General features: G+C 43.8%; 1 protein-coding gene across 6 annotated transcripts in view; it reads right to left on the reverse strand.

The window, feature by feature from the left end:
• The window catches only part of EPHA10 (EPH receptor A10), a 1,001,793-nt gene that overhangs the window by 461,662 nt on the left and 517,595 nt on the right, over positions 1–22,536 (reverse strand). The window lies entirely within an intron of this gene.

The following is a 22,536-nucleotide window of genomic DNA, read 5'->3' on the forward strand; positions in this document are numbered from 1 at the left end:
TTATTCCTATTTAAAAATAAATACTTACCTGTAAAACAAACCCTAAAATAGCTACAATGTAATTAATAATTACATTGTAGCTATTATAGGATTTATATTTATTTTACAGGTAACTTTGTATTTATTTTAACTAGGTAGAATAGTTATTAAATACTTATTAACTATTTAATAACTACCTAGCTAAAAGAAATACAAAATTACCTGTAAAATAAATCCTAACCTAAGTTAAAATTAAACCTAACACTACTCTATCAATAAATAAATTAAATTAATTAACTACAAATACCTACAATTAAATACAATTAAATAAACTAAGTTACAAAAAATAAAAAAAACTAAGTTACAAAAAATAAAAAAATATTACAAGAATTTTAATCTAATTACACCTAATCTAAGCCCCCTAATAAAATAACAAAGCCCCCCAAAATAAAAAAATGCCCTACCCTATTCTAAATTACAAAAGTTAACAGCTCTATTACCTTACCAGACCTTAAAAGGGCCTTTTGCGGGGCATGCCCAAAAGAAATCAGCTCTTTTGCCTGTAAAAAAAAAAACACAATACCACCCCCCAACTTTACAACCCACCACCCACATACCCCTACTCTAACCCAAAAACACCTTAAATAAACCTAACACTACCCCCCTGAAGATCTCCCTACCTTGAGTCGTCTTCACCCAACTGGGCACCGATGGACCAAAAGAGGGCATCCGGAGCGGCAGAAATCTTCATCCTATCCGGGCAGAAGAGGACATCCGGACCGGCAGACATCTTCATCCAAGCGGCATCTTCTATCTTCATCCATCCGACGAGGAGCGGCTCCATCTTCAAGACCTCCGGCGCGGAACATCCTTCTTGACCGATGACTAGACGATGAATGAAGGTTCCTTTAAGTGATGTCATCCAAGATGGCGTCCCTCGAATTCCGATTGGCTGATAGGATTCTATAAGCCAATCAGAATTAAGGTAGGAAAAATCTGATTGGCTGATTGAATCAGCCAATCAGATTCAAGTACAATCGGATTGGCTGATCCAATCAGCCAATCAGATTGAGCTTGCATTCTATTGGCTGATCGGAACAGCCAATAGAATGCAAGCTCAATCTGATTGGCTGATTGGATCAGACAATCGGATTGAACTTGAATCTGATTGGCTGATTGGATCAGCCAATCAGATTTTTCCTACCTTAATTCCGATTGGCTGATAGAATCCTATCAGCCAATCGGAATTCGAGGGACGCCATCTTGGATGACGTCACTTAAAGGAATATCCATTCGTCGGGTAAGCGTCGTTGGAAGAGGATGGCTCCACGTTGGCTCGTTTGAAGAAGGCTCCGCTCCACTCCGGATGAATGAAGATTGAAGAGGCCGCATGGAGGAAGACTTTTATCGGATGGAAGACCTCTTCATCGCCCCTTGGATGATGACTTCAGCCGCTGCGGATGTCCTCTTCTGTTCCATCGGTGGTCGGCTGGCTGAAGAAGGCTAAAGGTAGGATGATCTTCAGGGGGTTAGTGTTAGGTTTTTTTAAGGGGGGTTTGGGTGGGTTAGAGTAGGGGTATGTGGGTGGTGGGTTTTAATGTTGGGGGGGTTGTATTTTTTTAACATGCAAAAGAGCTGATTTCTTTGGGGCATGCCCCACAAAAGGCCCTTTTAAGAGCTGGTAAGGTAATAGAGCTGTTAACTTTTGTAATTTAGAATAGGGTAGGGCATTTTTTATTTTGGGGGGCTTTGTTATTTTATTAGGGGGCTTAGATTAGGTGTAATTAGATTAAAATTCTTGTAATATTTTTTTTTATTTTTTGTAACTTAGTTTTTTTTATTTTTTGTAACTTAGTTAGTTTATTTAATTGTATTTAATTGTAGGTATTTGTAGTTAATTAATTTAATTTATTTATTGATAGTGTAGTGTTAGGTTTAATTTTAACTTAGGTTAGGATTTATTTTACAGGTAATTTTGTATTTCTTTTAGCTAGGTAGTTATTAAATAGTTAATAACTATTTAATAACTATTCTACCTAGTTAAAATAAATACAAAGTTACCTGTAAAATAAATATAAATCATAAAATAGCTACAATGTAATTATTAATTACATTGTAGCTATCTTAGGGTTTATTTTACAGGTAAGTATTTATTTTTAAATAGGAATAATTTATTTAATGATAGTGTAGTGTTAGGTATAATTGTAACTTAGGTTAGTTTTTATTTTACAGGTAAATTTGTCTTTATTTTAACTAGGTAGCTATTAAATAGTTATTAACTATTTAATAGTTATTAAATCCTAAAATAGCTACAATATAATTATTAGTAATATTGTAGCTATATTAGGGTTTATTTTATAGGTAAGTATTTAGTTTTAAATAGGATTAATTTAGTTAATAAGAGTAATTTTTATTTAGATTTATTAAAATAATATTTAAGTTAGGGGGGTGTTAGGGTTAGTGTTAGACTTATGTTTAGGGGTTAATTAGTTTAATATAGATGGCGGCGGTATAGGGGGGGCAGGATAGGGGTTAATACATTTATTATAGGTGGCAACGGTGTAGGGGGGCCGATTAAGGGTTAATAAGTTTAATATAGGTGGCGGCGGGGTCTGGGAGTGGTGGTTTAGGGGTTAACCAGTTTATTAGAGTTGCGGCGGGGTCCAGGAGCGGCGGCTTAGGGGGTAATACATTTATTTAGTTGCGGCGGTGTAGGGGGGGGCAGATTAGGGGTGTTTAGACTTGGGGTACATGTTAGGGTGTTAGGTGTAGACAGCTCCCATAGGAATCAATGGGATGTCGGGCAGCAGCGAACATGAACTTTCGCTATGGTCAGACTCCCATTGATTCCTATGGGATCCGCCGCCTCCAGGGCCGGAAAAGTGCAGAGCGTACCTGCTAGTCATTTGATAACTAGCAAAAGTAGTCAGATTGTGCTGAACTTGTGTTCGGAACATCTGGAGTGACGTAAGAATCGATCTGTGTCGGACTGAGTCCGGCGGATGGAAGCTTACGTCACTAAATTCTACTTTTGCCGGTCTGTAGGGCTTGATAACTTAGGTGAATCAGCCTCGCCACAAATACTCTGCGGAATTCCAGCGTATTTGCGGTTGACGGCTTGATAACTAGGGGCCTTTGTATCTACAGACCGATTAGTTTTTATTAAACTACCTAAATAAAACATGTTATTCACACTAGTAACAATCAGTTTTGCTTCTTGTCCTGATATAGGGTAGTTTACCTCTATTTGCATTGTAGATTGTTAACCCTTTTAGTGCTAAGCACTTTCCCACCTGGGCGCTAAGATTTTTTAAGGGTTTTTTAATTTTTATATTTTTTGAACAACATTTTTTTAACCTTTTTTTTTCAGACCCTCAAGACTTACACTGTTGAAAAGGTTTGGAGATTACCCTTTCCAATGGTGGGTCTTGGGGGTATGTAGCTGCTTAGATGCCTGAGAAACAGGCTTCTAAGAAGCATGCCCCCTGCTCCTATACTTAACATTTTTAAGTATAAATAAAGTTGCGCGGTGACGTCATCACGTTATTGCGCATGACGTCACTACGCATAACATAAAGCCCCGGCAATGCCTATCACTATGCAGCAACGATCGCTGGGTTAGGAGCGGGTGGGAGCCCTCAGATCTCTCTCAAGGTGGGAGAGTGCTAGTGACGGCTCTGAGCCGTCATTAGCACCAGAGTGGGAAACTCTGTGATGGCTCAGAGCCGTCATTAGCACTCAAGGTTTTTTTTTCTTCACTGGTTCAGATAGAGCATACAATCTTAAACAACTTTCTAATTTACTCCTATTATCAATTTTAATTTGTTCTCTTGCTATCTTTATTTAAAAAGCAGGAATGTAAAGCATAGGAGCTGGCCCATTTTTGGTTGAGAACCTGAGTTATGCTTGCTTATTGGTAGCTAGATTTCAACCACCAATAAGCAAGCGCTATCCATGGTGCTGAACCTAAAATGGGCCGGCTACTAAAATTTACATTCCTTTTTTTTTAAATAAAGATAGCAAGAGAACAAAGAAAAATTGATAATAGGAGTAAAATAGAAAGTTGCTTAAAATTGCATTTTTATCTGAATTTTGAAAGAAAATTTTGGGTTTAGTATCCCTTTAGGTGTATATGGACCAATCTATCTCTACTTACCCTTTAAAGGTACAGTCTATTTGAAAATGTCCGTTGTTTAAAAAGATAGTTAATCCCTTTTTTACCCATTCCCCAGTTTTGCATATGTGTATTAATACATTTGTTACCTCTGTGATTACCTTGTATCTAAATCTCTGCAGACTGTCTCCTTATCTCAGTTATTTTGCTAAAATAACTCTACAAATGTGGAGTGAGCACAATGTTATCTTTAGGGCCCACATGAGCTAGCACTGTCTAGTTTTGAAAAAACTGTCAAAATGCACTGAGACAAGAGGTGGCCTTCAAGTGCTTAGAAATTAGCTTATACACCTACCTAGGCTTAGTTTTCAAAAAAGAATACCAAGAGAACACAGCAAATTTAATGATAAAAGTAGACTGGAAAGTTGTTTAAAATTGCATGCCTAATCTGAATCATGAAAGTTTAATTTTGGCTAGACTGTACCTTTAAAAAGTAGTTAGATGTAGCAGATTGCCTAAAACTGACAGAACCCATGGGGTTGATTTCTGCTGCTACTTCTTGTTTACATAGATTTTTTATAGCCAAATTCAATATTGAAAATGTCACTGTCGAGGCTTCAACAGGCAAAAGAGCTATTTCAAATGACGAAATAAAGTTAAGTTAAAGGGACAGTCTAGGCCAAAATAAACTTTCATGATTCAGATAGAGCATGTCATTTTAAACAATTTTCCAATGTACTTTTATCACCAAATTTGCTTTGATCTTTTGGTATTCTTAGTTGAAAGCTTAACCTAGGAGGTTCATATGCTAATTTCTTAGACCTTGAAGGTCACCTCTTTTTAGAATGCATTTTAATAGTTTTTCACCACTAGAGGGTGTTAGTTCACATATTTCATATAGATTACACTGTGCTCATGCACGTGAAGTTATCTGGGAGCAGACACTGATTGGCTAAACTGTAAGTCTGTCAAAAGAACTGAAATAAAGGGGCAGTTTGCAGAGGCTTAGATACAAGATAATCACAGAGGTTAAAAATATATTAATATAACTGTGTTGGTTATGCAAAACTGGGGAATGGGTAATAAAGGGATTATCTATCTTTTAAAACAATAAAAATGCTGGTGTAGACTGTCCCTTTAACTATTGGTAAATAATTGAATAATCTACACCCCCAAAAGGCCAGGTTTTCATTATAGCTAAACCAGTGCACAGGTGAAGTAATCAGCTGATCAGTAACCAAGGTTACTAACCTGCTCTCACCCATCAGCTGATTATTTCACCTGTGTTCTAGTTCAGCTATAATGAAAACCTGGCCTGTTGGGGGTACTTGAGGACTGTTGATGAGAAACACTGCACTACAGCAAATAAAATTAATCATTGAGAACAAAGTAAAGGGGAGAACATTTAACTGTACAATGTCCCTTTAATGCCATTTCATTTAGTTTTTACTATACTGACTAAATAAAATGTGTGATTTGTATTAGCTACACAGTCCATTTTGCTGTCGATTCAGACCATGGTGGTGCTACTGCATTAAAGGGAATGTAAAGTTGAGCGTACTCCCATGTTCTGCCCACTTGCCGACACTTAATTTTGTACTTCTTGCTTTAATTTGGTTACTTGAACGAATGTAAAGTTGAGCGTACTCGCTCAAGTCATAGGATAGAATTTAAAAAATTAGGCAGACTTTGGTTCATCAAAATTTTACTATGTATTGATATTCTCAGATTTTTACCTTTAAATGCTATAACGATAAATGCCGTTCCTCCGCCCGCCATATTGCTGAATTGACTGACAGATGATGAATCTGCAATCCACTAATTGTTGTTTCCCCCCAACGGTTAGTGGATTGCAGATTTGTCATCTGTCAATCAATTGAGCAATATGGCTGGCGGAGGAACGGCGCTTATCGTTATAGCATTAAAAGGTAAAAATCAGAGAATATTAATAAATAGTACAAATTTGATGAATGAAAGTCTGCCTAATCTTTTAAATTCTATCCTATGACGTGAGCGAGTACACTCAACTTCACATTCACTTTAAGTTCAAGTAACCAAATTATAGCAATAAGTATATAAAATTAAGTGTTGGCAAGTGGGCATAGCATGGGAGTTCCTTATGCATGTCTCACAGGTTTCATTGTATTCTCTAAGCATATCATTTGTGCATGTCGCACTATTTTAAATATCCAAATATAAAGTGTCAAATTTGTCTCAAAATATTACATTTCACTTAGCAAATTGATTTGTATTTGTTTAAAAAAAGAAATAGTGCTAAGTTCCCCTGTCAGATTTGCTTAACCCTTCCAATATTCTACATTCCAGACATTGTAATTACTTTCTATGGGAGGCAGCTCACTACTTGCCAAGGTTTCCAGGTTTAGCAGTCTATTTCAGAGAATTCTGTGAAGTCAGCCAATGGTAGGGGCAGCTTGATGATTTTACACCATGCCAGTAGATTTTTAAGAAATAGACAACAATTATTGTCTACCCTTCTATCTGGTTCACCTTTTTACTGACTCTTTATACTTTTTTTCTAACAGCATCCCCTTCTTGAAACTATTATCAAGTTTACCTTTGCATCTTTAATTTACTGCAAAGGATACAACTTTGCTTTAGAGCTGCTTACACAAAGTTGTTCTTGTAAATAACATCAATGAAATAGGTTATAGTGAAGGCATCAGTAACTTGATACTGGACAACACATGGAGAGTGTATAATCCAAATTGATTGGCTGAGAGTATGCCCCTTTAAAATACTGAAATCCTATATCTTCTTTTTCTTTATTAATAATATTCCATAAATTCTAGATTTTTCCCTCAAAGTTACATTAATGTATTACTCACTTTGTTGCTGCTATAGAGTTTATTAACGAAATAGTATGCTTAATATTTGTCTCATTGTCTTTAATAATAAAATTATGAATATTCTGTCACAAAGCTAGTAAAATCTAAATGTATGGCCTTGTCCTTCTCGGACTCACTGCAGGCCTGCTCTCAGCATACATTTTAGTGTGTATCCATTTTTCTCTGGGTATTTAAACCTTTGCATTTAAAGGGACAGTATACACTCATTTTAATATAACTGCATGTAATAGACACTACTATAAAGAAAGTGCAGGGCAAATAGCCCGGAGCGTAGCTAAGGGTTAAGGCCTGTAGGAGTGAGTGCTGCTGTGTGTGTGTGTATTAGTTACAATGTTGCATTATGTTGGGTGGGGTCTACCAACCTTATAAGAAGGATGTACAGGAATTCCACTTCCTCTTTGTTCCTGTGGACTCCCAGAAGAATTTTCAGCTTAGCAGTTTGCAGCATTTTCCAATGGAAGGCGAATCTGGAGAATGGGAAGAAATGGAGTTAGAGGATCCAGCGCCTCCTTTGCTCCCAAACCGATCAGTTTGGGTGTCTCGCTTTTTGGAGCAATCAGCACCGGGGTGCTGCCCGCTGCAAAACTTGCAGACGTGCTTGAACGTGCACGAAGTGCCCCGCTCACACGCCTTGTCCTGGTATCGCCATCATACACCCCCTTGTCGCCGTCGAAAGCGCAAAGTCTGCCTAGCCCCGGGCGATGTCGCTATGGTGCCTCCTTGCGCCCTCCTTTCCGCATCAAGATGCGCCCAGAGGTACAAATCCATCGTACCAAAATCAAGCAGTGGGTTGCCCACTTTCTTTTTCCGGTATAACATATCATACTCCCTCCAAGCACCATCAGCAAACTTTCTGTGTATTGCGTCTATGGTGTCAACGTACTTAAAGAGGGCAGTCCCCTGATCGGGAAACCTCTCTATGTAGCAAGTGGCGTAGACCCGGAAACACCGATGCCACTCCTCAAGGGTATCAGGCCGCCTAAATGTCTTAGGGCCCGTACCATCCTCCGCCATCTCCTTAAACTTAAAGGCCTCTGCAGACAGCTCAAACATGTTAACATACTTACCGTCCTGGATACGTTTCACAGTTTTAGTTTTAAGGTGTGCATGCAAACTGTGTACCTGGCACGAATAAGTATCCCCGTGTACCGCTGCCTTTCTGTTCACCGCCTGTGGTGACCCCCCAGCAACCCCTAAGAGTTGAGATGACTGCGCCCCACTACTGGCAATGTCATCCCTGTGATTGCCCTTACTCATCTTCCTCAACATTCTATACATCCTCCTATGCCCGTTCGTGTGCAAACCCAGGGACCCATCTATCTCAGATCCTGACCCTGACCCACTAGAGCTGGAAGAATTACACCGCCCCCTAGGTAAACCAAGTTGCATCTCACCAGAGGAAGCGCCCGATGTGGCTTGGCCTTGTCCAGAAGCACTGCTGACTCCTCTAGGCACGAGAGCTCCGGAACTCTGAGTCGCCATATCCCTGCTGGATGAGGAAGTCCTGGGTACCTGCAAAATAGAAGCCAAGAGGGGAGTACCTCGGGAAGGGCCAGCCATCTCTTCCCTATCCCCCCTTTCCTCAAATTCTAGATAGCCCTCCCGGTCACTGTCACTCACACCGCATGCCACACTCACATCATCATCCGTACTGGTGGCTAACCCGCTAGTCGAATCCTCTTGAAATCTCACGGTCCTACTCCGACCCTGAGACTTCGATCCCCTAGCCTGTCTCGCCTGTCCCCTCCCGGGGCTCTCTAAGCCTTCCCCAGTGCCAACGCTAATGCTAGCATGCCCCCTTTTGACAGCCCGCCTTGTGGCTATTTGCTCAGATCGTGCTGGTGAAGTCCTGCTGGGCGTCATGATACCCTGCAGGCCTTGCCCCTGGGGCTCCGCTATTGCGGCCTCGCCCCTTGCGCTGTGTGCCAGGATGGCCCCCTTATTCGCGGTCTTAGCCGCGGGGGCCTTTCCTTTACTTTGGGCCGCGGCGCGTGCGGGGGCCGCCTTAGCTTTTCCCCCTCCTAACGTAGGCCGCGAGCGCGAGGCGGGTGCCCTGTCGGCATCCCCCCCCTTATTACTGTGTCCAGCTGCGGCTCTAGTGCGCACACCCTGTTGTGACGCCCCCAGAGCGCCCTCCGGAGGCCCCTGCTGCCCCGGTGCCACGCTCACAGTTGCCCCATGATTCAGCACCTCTGCCCCTCTATCCGGCCTATCATGCGCCCCCCCGGCCTCCTGGGCCCCATCGTTCTTGCCCTCAAGAGCGGGTCCCCCCCCCGAGGTGCTCCCTTCTTACCTTCGGAGCCCGGGGGGAACGATCCGCTCTGCTCGCTATCCAGATTGCGACTGCCGCGAGCGGAAATTACGTCACCGAAAGTGACGCGGGAGCGCGCAACGCCGCCGGAAGTCGACGCGGCGGCCATTTTAGAAGCCACGAGGGACGACGGACCGGAGGCCTGTACCTCGCCGTAGGCCAAAGCCGGGGCCTGAAGTACAGCCGGACCCGACGACGTACCCGCGAGGACCGACGCCAAGGACTGGAGGAGAGCCACCGCCGCCGCCACCGATTCCCCGGAGAGGACCACTGCCGCAGGTGAGGCCGCACTGCTCCCACTACCCGCGCCAACGACGCTCACCCCCGAGGTGCCCGCACTTGCTAAGGCCTCGCTGGGCCCTGCCACTACAGGCCCCTGTCTAAGGCCGACACCGGAACCCCCGGTTACAGAACTGGGACCTCCGGAGCCGAACCCGGAGCTCCCCTGGGACCCCCTAGGCTCGAAAACCGACCCGCCGGGCGCTCCTACTCGCCCCCCAGGCCCAATCTCCCCTGAGGGCCTACAGTCTGTCTCACACGACGGATAGGCTATACCGGGGCCACCATCCCCCTCTAAATTCTCCCGTGCAGGAGAATGGAACAACAATGGGCTACCCCCCCCCCCTAAGGGAGAAACAGGCAGACACAGCCCAGACCCATGGCCCAGACCCACCGTGACAGTTCCAGATGAGGACGTGGAGTCCATTACCAGTCATTTGACGACGCGCTGGCTCTGGTTAAGGAACGGGGCCCGGGAGCATTAATGGCGAAACTAGACGTGGAATCCGCGTTTAGGCTACTCCCGATTCACCCATCATCCTTTGGGCTGATGGGGTGTTGGTTTGAAGGGGGTTACTATGTCGACCGTTGTCTGCCCATGGGCTGTTCGATATCCTGCGCGTACTTTGAGGCATTCAGCACTTTCCTGCACTGGGCGGTGGTCTCGGTGACGGGGAGTGATAGAGTGGCGCACTACTTGGATGACTTTCTCCTGGTAGGGGCGGCCAACTCGCAAGAATGTGCCTCCTTAATGAAGTCATGAGGTTCATGATGACCAGGTTTGGGGTTCCTCTGGCAGAGGATAAGACGGAGGGGCCGTGCACGTGCTTGACGTTCCTTGGTATCGAGATCGATTCAGTGGCAGGTGAATGCAGGCTGCCTAAGGAAAAGGTCGCCAAGATGTTGGCGGCTGTGCGGGCCATGGTTGCAACGCAGACATGTTCGCTGCGGGAACTGCAATCGCTCCTTGGCCTCCTTAACTTTGCGGGGAGAGTGATCCCGTGGGGGAAGGTGTTTAGCAAGCGACTAGAGCGGTGTTTGGGCGGAGGTAGGGCTCCGGCATCGCGTATTCGCATCACGAGGGACCTCGTGGCGGATTTGCAGGTCTGGGAGAGGTTTCTCCAGGACTTTAACGGCGTCTGCATGTGGCGAAGGGAGCCGATATCTAACCAAGCGCTACATCTGTTCACGGACGCTGCAGGAGCATCCGGGTATGGGGCTTACTTTGAAGACGCTTGGAGTGCGGAGCCCTGGCCGACCGAATGGGCGACCAGAGGGCTTACACGCAATCTTTGTCTTCTGGAATTGTTTCCTATCCTGGTTGCGGTGGAATTGTGGGGTCACCTGTTTAGTAACAGGGCTGTGATTTTCTGGACGGATAATCTCAGCGTGGTGTTTGCGGTTAACAGGCTTTCTGCTTCATCGCCTGTGGTCGTACATTATTTGCGACACCTGGTGTTGAGATGTTTGCAACTGAACATTGACTTTAGGGCACGGCATGTGCCAGGGGTGCAGAATATAGTTGCGGATGCACTGTCGCGCTTCCAGTGGGGGGCATTTAGGGCTGCGGCGCCTGCCGCGGCTCCTAATGGTCTTTCTTGCCCTCTCTTTTTGTGGCAGATGGCGAAGGACTACAGCAACTGATCCCGGTGTTGCGGGCTTCGTTGGCACCCAGCACATGGTCGGCATACGTGAGGTACTGGAGTGAATGGGTAGGTTTTTGCGACCTCCGTGAGTTCCCCTCTTGCGAGGGTGAACAAGGGTTTTTTGTTGCGCTGGCTAGCGGAGCTGAGAGGTAAGCGAGCAACGAAGGGGGCGGTGGTAGCAAGACTATCCGCTGTGGCTTTTTTCTGCAGGCTATATGCCTTTAAAGACGAGTCGCGATCCTTTCTCGTTAAACATCTGTTGAGGGGCTGGGGCCGTCTGGAAGTTCCACGACGAGACACAAGGGAGCCCATTACGGCAGAACGGCTAGTAAAATTATTGGACGTGCTGCCAGAGATATGTTCCTCACCTTTTGAGGCCCCCCTCTTTGGGGCGGCCTTTGGCTTAGCGTTTCACGGCGCATTAAGGGTGGGTGAGTTGGTACCGCGAGCCAGAACGGCAGCCACAGGGGGGGTCATGCACAGCCATGTTCGGCTGGTGGAGGACTCCGTGCTATTGTTCATTCCCAGGTCCAAAACGGACCAGGAGGGCCGGGGAGCCTGGCTTTCACTGCCGGGGCAGCAGGGTGTTGCCTGTTGCCCGGTGCGGCTAGTGTCATCTTACCTGGGAGTACGGCCAGGAGGCTCCTCCAGGTTTTTGATACATGCTAATGGAGACCCGCTGACCAGATACCAGTTTGGCAAGGTATTGGAGAAGGCAGCGCAAAAGGCTGGCCTAGACGGGTCTCGGATCGCCCCACATTCCTTCAGGGTGGGGGCAGCGACGACAGCAGCAGAGCTGGGTTGGTCCTCGGATTGGATCCGCTCATTGGGGCGGTGGAGGTCGCAGCGGTATAAATCTTACGTTAGGCCGCTGTATGTTTGAGATCGGGGATCAAGGGTCATGCATGCAAGAGTTGGGGGGCTTGCGGGGGTGATACCAGAAGGTTATGGGGCCAAGGTTGTGGACCTGGTCTACTGCAAGCGGGCTAACTCTTGTTTCCTTTGTTTCAGAAACACGTCCAGGTCCTGTACGGGTGTGGATCGTCGGCCATTCATATGTGCACTGGGCCGCAATTAGAGCTGCAGCCATGCCAGGAGGACAGCAGCTAGGAATTGAATCGTCCAGGGCTGTGTTACGTTGGCTAGGGCGCAGAGGCTTGTCTTGGTCATATCTGCCTGCATTGCTCCAGACCGCAGCAAAAAGATGGGAGAAACCTCACATTTTGATAATTCATGCTGGTGGCAATGATGTGGGGGCCATTCCCACGTTGGATCTAATCCGGGCAATGCAGTCAGACCTGAGACAGTTAAAACTCTGGTTTCCAGGTGTGAGAATCGGGTGGTCGAATGTGATCCCTAGATTAAGATGGAGGCACATGGTGTGTCATAAGGCAGCTTTCCAGGTCAGGAAAAAGATCAATAGGGACCTGAGGAAGCAGGTAGTCGAACTCGAGGGTTTTGTGGTAGAGCACGGGAACATCTCAGCAGCCCATAAGGGTTTGTATAGGCAGGATGGGGTTCATTTAGAACCGGCAGGAGTAGATTTGTTCTTTCAGAACATCAGGCAGGAGTTACTCCTAAGAGTATAGGGTGGCGGCAAGAGTCAGGACCATTGTATATGCAGGTCAGTCTCTTGTGGCGGGTGGTCAGGATCACGGCTGCAGATTGGAAGGAGGTTTGGTAATGGCCATTGCGGTCAGGGTGACGTCACAGGCTTGGTATGCTTGGGCGTGCTCGGGCTGAGTATTGTTAGGCCGGAAAACCCCTAATTATGTAAGCTGCGTGAGTATCTCCACCTTGTGGTCTGCAGCGGTGTCCCTTGGCCATTTTCTAGAAGGGGTTATTCATAGTTAGATGTAGGCCCTGATTGCCGCCACCCGTGGATAAGTTAACTGCCAGTTCCACGGCTGGTACCAATAAATGCGACCCACGGGTCTTTCACCCACAGAACTGTGTTGTGTTTTATTTATTAGTTGTTAAGTTATTTTAAGTGTTAAGTTAAGTTAAGTTACAAGCAGACACTCAGGAGATGTAGGGCATTTAATCCCTTAAGAAAGTGCAGGGCAAATAGCCCGGAGCGTAGCTAAGGGTTAAGGCCTGTAGGAGTGAGTGCTGCTGTGTGTGTGTGTATTAGTTACAATGTTGCATTATGTTGGGAGGGGTCTACCAACCTTATAAGAAGGATGTACAGGAATTCCACTTCCTCTTTGTTCCTGTGGACTCCCAGAAGAATTTTCCCCACCCTCCCAGCCCTGTTATGCACTGTTGTTGAATTTGTTATGCACTGTTGTTTTGTCTTGTCATCCAACCGGATGGATTTGTTATGCATTACGGATTGGCACTTGTAATGCATTATGGATTTGATGATAGGCATTACTGATTGGCACTGGTAATGCTCTATTGATTCAGTCAAAGAAATAACAGGCGGCAATCGGTCTGTCATTAGGTCTCTATCGAGACTAGGTGTCTGAGGCAGGAAGAGGGTTACTCGAACTACTTCCCTAAGACCAAGGACGGTAATTTTGAACTCCCCAGTTATTGACATGCTGTTCGTCAAGTCAAGGCTGGACCTACAGGTTTGGAGTTAATAATGCTTGCACCCTACTCTGGCGGGTGGTCAGGATCACGGCTGCAGACTGGAAGGAGGTTTGGTAATGGCCATTGCGGTCAGGGTGACGTCACAGGCTTGGTATGCTTGGGCGTGCTCGGGCTGAGTATTGTTAGGCCGGAAAACCCCTAATTATGTAAGCTGCGTGAGTATCTCCGCCTTGTGGTCTGCAGCGGTGTCCCTTGGCCATTTTCTAGAAGGGGTTATTCATAGTTAGATGTAGGCCCCGATTGCCGCCACCCGTGGATAAGTTAACTGCCAGTTCCACGGCTGGTACCAATAAATGCGACCCACGGGTCTTTCACCCACAGAACTGTGTTGTGTTTTATTTATTAGTTGTTAAGTTATATTAAGTGTTAAGTTAAGTTAAGTTACAAGCAGACACTCAGGAGATGTAGGGCATTTAATCCCTTAAGAATAAGATGCACAGATACTGATATAAAAATCCAGTATAAAACTGTTTAAAAACGTACTTAGAAGCTTTCAGTTTAGCTCTGTTGAAAAGTCAGTTGGAAAGCCCACTGAAAGTGGGAAATAAGACCCTCCCCACCCTCCCCCTTCTTTTGCATATGAAAAGACCCTTTACACAAACAGGAGCAAGCAGAAGAAGTTAGCTGACGGTATTCACACAAAACTTTGGGGCTTGGTTAGGAGTCTGAAAATCAGAGCAATGTTATTTAAAAATAAGCAAAACTATACATTTAAAAAAAAAAAAAAAAACGTTATGGGCTATATAAATAGATCATCTACAAAACATTTATGCAAAGAAAAAATGAGTGTATAATGTCCCTTTAACTCACTAAACAACATCAGTTCTTGGTCTTAAATGTATTTCTGTTTTTGCCTTGGGCAAACTAATACACAGCATTCAGACTAGCTTTGCTAGATTTGTACACTAAAACAGAGTAATATCCTGTCAATAAAGTTGTGTGAATGAACCCCGTAGTGTGATTGGATTTAGACTGGTGCTTCTCTTTAGTGCCCCATAACCATATATAATCACAATTATATATTTATGTGCTATGTTATAAGATGCGTGCTTAGTTCTAAATGTCAATAGGAAGATAGTTTAAATGTGCAACATAGCCAAAGAGATAAGCGTTAAATTAATTCTAAAAATAGCTGAAATGATGTTCACAATCATGTAAAACTGTGCTGACAATTTTAGAGATGAAACTCTATTTCTATGTATGAGAATACAGGATGAAATTGATTATTGAGAATAGTTTGAAGAACCTAACTGTAAAATTGTTAGATGGCACTTGCCTGTAATGGAAACAAATGTAAATATTCATGGCTTTGAGAAGAGATATCTTTTACAAACATTTGATTAGTGGGTAAATGGACTCAGCAAAGCAAAATAGAGATGCGCATTTCATGGAAAGAAAAGGAGATTCTAAAATGTATGATCAGGAGTTTGTTTTATTCTTTTGGTGTAACAAAAGAAGCTCAGTTTACTTAGATTATTAAAAATATAAATTTGCAATTTTCCAAGAAAAAAAATTCAATTGCTTCATCAGCAGTAGCGTACACTTGAGATTGGCTAACTGTGAGTAATAACTTAAAGGGACAGTAAAGTCAAAATTAAAAATTCATGACGCAGATAGAGCATGCAATTTTAAACAACTTTCCAATTTACCTATATTATCAAATACTCTTTGTTTACAAGGCTATCATGTAAACTTTTTTTAAATATCACTTTGCATTAGAATGAGAATTAGTTTCACTTATAAATCATTTTAAAACAAAAATAATGGTAAGGAATATGTAAGTTATTTTTCCGTTTTAGAGCAGAAAGAAAGCCACATGGCATGAGCGAACCAAATTTCATGTTATATTTAAATAACTTTAAGTATTTATTAATTGAAAGCATTTCAGTTCCTGTTAGAAATGGAAGTGCAGAACACACAGCCATTGGCTGCACACTCTAGTGATCTATTAATAACTGTCCCTAATTGGTCACAGCAGAGAAGGTAACCTAAGTTACAACATGGCAGTTCCCATTGTTTTATAGACACTAAGGGCTCCATTTATTGAGCAGCAGATGCTGCTTCAGGGCCCCATCATTTCAGGTTTGCCTGAAACAGAAGTTAAGAAGCAGCGGTCGTAAGACTGAAATCATCCCAATCTGATATGATGGGGGTGGCATTGCACAAACATTTCACCAGAAATGCTTGTGCAATTTTAAATGCCGTTAGCGCATGCTGTCGGCATTTAGCGAGGTTGAGCGGATATGATTCGCTACAGAGAATCATGTCTGCTCAACTGTTGTTAAATCTACCCCTAAAACTTTAAATGTATTTTAAACAACTAATATAACTTTAAAAAATACATCTACATGTTATTCACAGCCTAATCTTTTCTTTTAATGCATCACTTTATCTTGCATTTATTTAGTGTTTAATGTCCCTTTAAGATTTTTATATAAACTGTTTAATTATGCATAGTAAAGCAAGTTTTCAAAATACTTTCATCATACTTATTATTAAGTTGCCCCCCCTTTTCAAGAAATTAAACTCTGAACAATGTGCATTTTTATAATGCTTAGAGCTGGAAATGCACACTTCATACTTCTCAAGGTTAAAAATGCTACACATCTTTCTCTAAACAATGCTCTTTATACTAACATAATGACTGTGTCATGAGGCACCTCTCTAGCCGTTGCTAGTGGCGCGGCGTCTCCTTCCCTGCTCGTTGCAAGGGGCAGTGTCGGGTCCGGATGCGTGCAGCGCTGACGTCATCGCCACACGCTCCTGATGCCGGTCAGACCTCTGTGGTGCGAATCCTGTGCCTATTTAAAATTGTTACAAATGATCTGTCACTGCCCAATTATAGGTGTTACTTGATGTGCTCCTGGGTGTGACAGATCGTTCTATCTATGTGCCTTATTACTGTTACTGAACCTACCTGTCTGACTACTCTACCTGCTTTTCCCCTTAACTGCTGGATTGAAATACTGTTGCTGAACCTGCCTGCCTGACTACTCTACCTGTTTTAACCCTTAACTGCTGGATTGAATTTCTATTGCTGAATCTGCCTGTCTGACTACTCTACCTGCTTTACCCCTTTATTGCTGGATTGTATTACTGTTGCCAAGCCCTACCTGCCTGACTATTGTTGTGGTGTGCCCTTGGACTGCTTTACTGTTGCCAAACCCTGCATGCCTGACCATTCTAGTGGTGTGCCCTTGGACTGCTTTACTGGTGTCAAACCCTGCCTGCCTGACCATTCTAGTGGTTCATCCTTGGACTGCTCTGCCGTTGCCGCTGGGGACTGTCCTGCCTGTGGTGAGTGCCGCCTTCCCCATCTCACTAACTTTCTCTGCTCTGGGATATTCCCTATCATTCCGGCTTGACGCCGGGATAACAAGACTACTGGCTGAGTTTGGTCTGATAGAGGGGTATCCCACAAGCATCACATTATACTTGGGCCATGCAGCCAGATGAGGTGGCACAAGCTGTTTATCTTCAGGAACAGATGTTGAGAACCCATAACACACAGTTGCAGAATATGGATTCCAAGCTAGAGGCTATTACCACTCAACTCTCCTTACTAGTTGCAGTGAGGGATGCTGCTCCTGTTGCTACACTACCAGTACCTCCTAGTACTGTGACTTATTCCTCTGCTTCTGGAAGTATACCCCGGATACCCTTGCCTGACAAGTATGAAGGTACTACTGAGAATGCAGGCTGCACTTCCACAATGATCCTCACACCTTTCAGTCTCATCAGTCAAGGGTCACCTTTATTATTTCCTTGCTAAAGGACAAGGCCCTAGCCTGGGTCTCTCCCCTTTTGGAACAGAAAGCTACACTCCTGCATGATGCTGATGAGTTCATTTCTGCTTTATCTTCTGTGTTTGGGACTTCTGGCCGTACTTGTGCTGCAGAATATTCTCTCCTGCATCTCCGCCAGGGCAATAAAACTGTGGCACAATTTCCCATCAAGTTCCGCACCTTGGCACTTGAAACCACTTGGGATGGCAGTGCTCTAAAGGCAGCTTTTAGGAGGGGTCTCCATGAATGCATCAAAGATTAACTCACTTATCGTGATATTCCTTCTTCTTTGAAAGACTTTATAACACTTTGTATCAATCTGGACTCTCACTTTCAGGAAAGACAAGCCGAGAGAGAGAGGGAGAGAACAAGGAGGGTCCTTCCCTCCCGTCCTCCTATTCGCCCAGATTCAGCAGCATCCGCTACACCTTCAGCAGCTCCAGTTACCTCAGTAGAGGAACCCATGGATCTCTCCTCCATCAAACCTTCAGAGTCTAAAAGGCAGAGAAGAAGCAGACTGAGACTATGTTTTTATTGTGGATCTAACACCCACCAACTAAAGGACTGTGACATTCGGCCGGGAAAAGCCAATGCTTAGGGGATAACACTGGAGTACCTCTAAGCATGATCTCAACTAAATCCCTTCACTCCTCTCGGATCCTGGTTCCTGTTACCCTTACCTTCCTTTAGAATACTGTCCACACTCAAGCCTTCATTAATTCAGGGGCAGCTGGAAACTTCCTGGATCACCGTTTTATTATTCAAGCTGGTTTACCTTTTCTGCAGAAAAGACACTGTCTCAAAATAACTACCCTGGATGGCACCCCCCTTGGTTCGGGTGTGATCCATTTTGAGTCAGCACCCCTGACCCTGACTGTGGGAATCCACCACACTGAACAGCTGCAGTTTGAGGTCATTCATTCCCCAGCACAGCCTGTCATCCTTGGTCTTCCTTGACTTTGGGTACACAATCCACAGTTCAGCTGGGCTGAGGGACAACTGGCCTCCTGGGGTACCTCATGTTTCCAATCCTGCCTTGTTAAAGTCAATCCTCTGCCCCGCATTCCCATAGCCAGTATACAGACTCCTTCAAACCTTACTTCAGTATACACAGACTTTGCGGATGTGTTGGAAAAAAAGCAGCCAACGTGCTGCCACCCCACTGTCCATATGACTGCAAGATCGACCTCTTTCCCGGAGCTCCACTGTAATGTCCCTTTAAGACATTCCACTCAATTCCTCCTGCCTATAAAACCACTCCCCTTTCTTCACATCATTGCTTGATTATTTTGTGCTTAGCCTGTTGTGTTCAACTTGTCCACAGCAGCCACTTTCAAGTCTGACCTCTAATTCAAATGCTTATTTTATTTAAGCAATCTCTATAGTTATTTACTGCTGTGTTACCTTGCTACTTTTTCAACTGTGAAGGATTCTTACTTTGGAACCTGCTTCTCTGCTTCAAGCAGCTCAGCATACTGGATCTTTTTCCTTTTGGATTCCTACACTGCATCAAGTCCCGGCCGCAAGGATCACTTCCTCATTTTTGCTCACCTGCTGCACACTGTCTGCAAAGCTCTCATCTGTTCCTCCCAGCAACCTCTCCTAGTACCAAGTTGTAAGTAGATTGTTATCTAAAACATTGTTCACTGCTCTGAAAACTGGATCCAGTCCTTTCTTCATCTGCAACTAAGGTACAAACATTCATTAACTATTTATGCCATATCCTCCACCTTTTACAGGCATAACAAGCTGTTATAACCTCTGCTTAAGCTGCATATTAATCCACTGACTCAGTAATCACTTATGAACTCTCTTTATTGACCAAGTGAAATTCATTACCTGTGACTGTTAACCTAACAACTCCTGTTACTAGTTGCATGAGATTTCTAAAGGCACAGATTGTGATATTAACTATATCTTGTCTGCTATCCATTATGTCTTATTAACTTGCTGGCACAGTTTTTACCAGTTGTTACAGAATAACATTCTGGTTTCTTGTCCAGCTACATTTACAACCTTACTTAATAATCAAGCCCATAAAGTTAAAGTTATATAGCATAATGGATCCACAGGCAGTTAAAGCAGAGTTTGACACTCTCAATCAGAAAGTTGATTTTCTAGCAAGAGGGCTCACAGAACTTCAGGCAGAGAATGCTGCACTGAAAAATGTACTTAAATAGATATTGTTGCCCCAAAATCTCCAGACCCTCCAGAACCTTTAATTAACCCACCTGCTGTTTTTTCTGGTAAAAGATCTGACTTCAGAGGTTTTAAAAACGCCTGTTACCTACTGTTTTCAATGAAGCCAAGAACTTACTGCACAGAGAAAATTAAGGTTTGCACTGCCATATCCTATCTTGCAGGTGAACCCAGGGCGTGGGCTAACTGCTTTTTTGAGACACAAAGTCAGTTGTTAGACTCACTAGATCAATTTTTTGCTGCAATGGCATCCCTTTATGAAGACAGCAATAGTCAAATAAACGCAGAAACAAAACTAAGAGCATTAAAACAAAGAAAACGTCCTGTGAAGGACTTTATAACAGAGTTCCAAATGTGGGCCACAGACACATTATGGAATAATATCAACTTGAGAAACCAGTTCAGACTGGGAATTAATGACACACTAAAGGATGAAATATCCAGACTTGATATGCCAGAAACTCTGACTGGACTTATTAAATTAGCAACTACACTGGACCGCAGACTTAGGGAACGCCGTTTAGAAAGACTGACTACAGAGACCACTTTAAAGAGACCCTCACCTATTTACACAGAAAAAACATCCCATAGCCTATTACTCCAGAACCTTACAACCAGCTGAAGCTAATTACTCCATAGGGGACAAGGAATTGTTAGCTGTCAAATCAGCACTAGAAGTATGGAGGCATATATTAGAGGGCACAAAGACTCCTTTTATAATATATACAGACCATAAAAACCTACAATATTTACGCCAAAGTAAAACTCTCTCCTCCCGTCAAGTGCGATGGAGTTTATTTTTGGACAGGTTTAACTTCCTGATTACTTATAGACCTGGAAGTTTAAACACAAAAGCAGACGCGTTGTCCCACATCCATGAACAAAGCTTAAGGCCAGATCAAAATATGTATTTAATACCCCCACATAAGATAATAGGTCAGTTAACAACATTTGAGAATGACATTATCAGAGCACTCCAAACAGATGACCTACCTAACGATAGCCATTTAATAAAAGAAAATACTGGACTTTACACTTATCATAAAAAGTTATACATTCCAAAGCAATTACGGAATTTTATCCTAAACTACTACCATGACAACCCATTATCAGGCCAGCCAGGTATACACAAAACCAAAGAACTACTTTGCAGGGATTTCTGGTGGCCCAAAATATCAGATTCTGTTCAGGATTATGTCAATTCCTGTGATGTTTGTGCCAGAAATAAAGTTGAAAGAAAGAAACCCATTGGATATCTTAATCCCTTACCTATACCAGAAATTCCATGGTCACTGATTTCTATGGATTTCATAGTGGAACTACCTCTATCTCAAAACCATAATACCATTATGGTCGTGGTCGATCATTTGACCAAGTTGGCCCATTTTGTTCCCTTAAAATCACTTCCCACCGCAACAGAGACCGCACAAGCTTTAATTAACAACATTGTGCGCTTACATGGCATACCACGGTCCATCATTACCGATCGCGGTACTCAGTTCACCTCTCATTTTTGGAAAACTCTTTGTACCAGTTTACGTATTCAACCAAGACTAACCTCATCTTACCATCCGCAGGCAAATGGTCTCACAGAAAGAGTGAATGGCTTACTTGAGCAATATTTACGTTGTTATATCACTCACCTACAGGATGATTGGATCTCTCTCCTTCCCTTGGCAGAGTATTCCTACAACAACTCAATTTCATCCTCCACTAGGGTAACACCTTTTTATGCTACTTATGGCTACCATCCTCAATCCATTCTACTATCACCAGATAGAAGGGCATCCCCTTCAGCTTCAACATACTTAACCAATTTACAAAACACTTTGACTTTACTAAAAGAACATTTAAACACTGCTAAAGCTGGGCAAAAACTTTATTATGATTTGAGACACAGGCCGTGTCCTGATTACAAACTGGGAGATCGAGTCTGGCTTTCCACCAAATACCTGAAACCGGCAGTGCCCTCCAAGAAGCTGGGCAGTCAATACATTGGTCCATTCCCCATTGTTCTAAATTCTAAGTCCGACGTCTGTTACCTTGGACTTACCGAGACATTTCAGAATTCACCCCACATTTCATGTTTCACTTCTGAAGCCCTATATCTTGAGCGCATCACGTTCACGTCCCCAGGCACCTCCACCGCCCATTCAGTTGGATGGTCAGGAAGAGTTTGAGCTTGAAACCACCTTGGACTCCAGAATCTCTCGTGGACGTCTGGAGTACCTCCTCCGTTGGAAGGGTTACGGTCCTGAGGAAGATTCTTGGGTACCTCACTCCCGTGTTAATGCTCCTCAGCTGCTTAGGGCTTTCCATCTCCGTTATCCTGATAAACCTTCTACTGCATCCTCGGAGAGGATGTCCTGAGTGGGGGGATATGTAATGTCCCTTTAAGACATTCCACTCAATTCCTCCTCCCTATAAAACCACTCCCCTTTCTTCACATCATTGCTTGATTATTTTGTGCTTAGCCTGTTGTGTTCAACTTGTCCACAGCAGCCACTTTCAAGTCTGACCTCTAATTCAAGTGCTTATTTTATTTAAGCAATCTCTATAGTTATTTACTGCTGTGTTACCTTGGTACTTTTTCAACTGTGAAGGATTCTTACTTTGGAACCTGCTTCTCTGCTTCAAGCAGCTCAGCATACTGGATCTTTTTCCTTTTGGATTCCTACACTGCATCAAGTCCCGGCCGCAAGGATCACTTCCTCATTTTTGCTCACCTGCTGCACACTGTCTGCAAAGCTCTCATCTG

The sequence above is a fragment of the Bombina bombina genome, chromosome 3, assembly GCF_027579735.1.
Source record: "Bombina bombina isolate aBomBom1 chromosome 3, aBomBom1.pri, whole genome shotgun sequence".
NCBI lineage: Eukaryota > Metazoa > Chordata > Amphibia > Anura > Bombinatoridae > Bombina > Bombina bombina.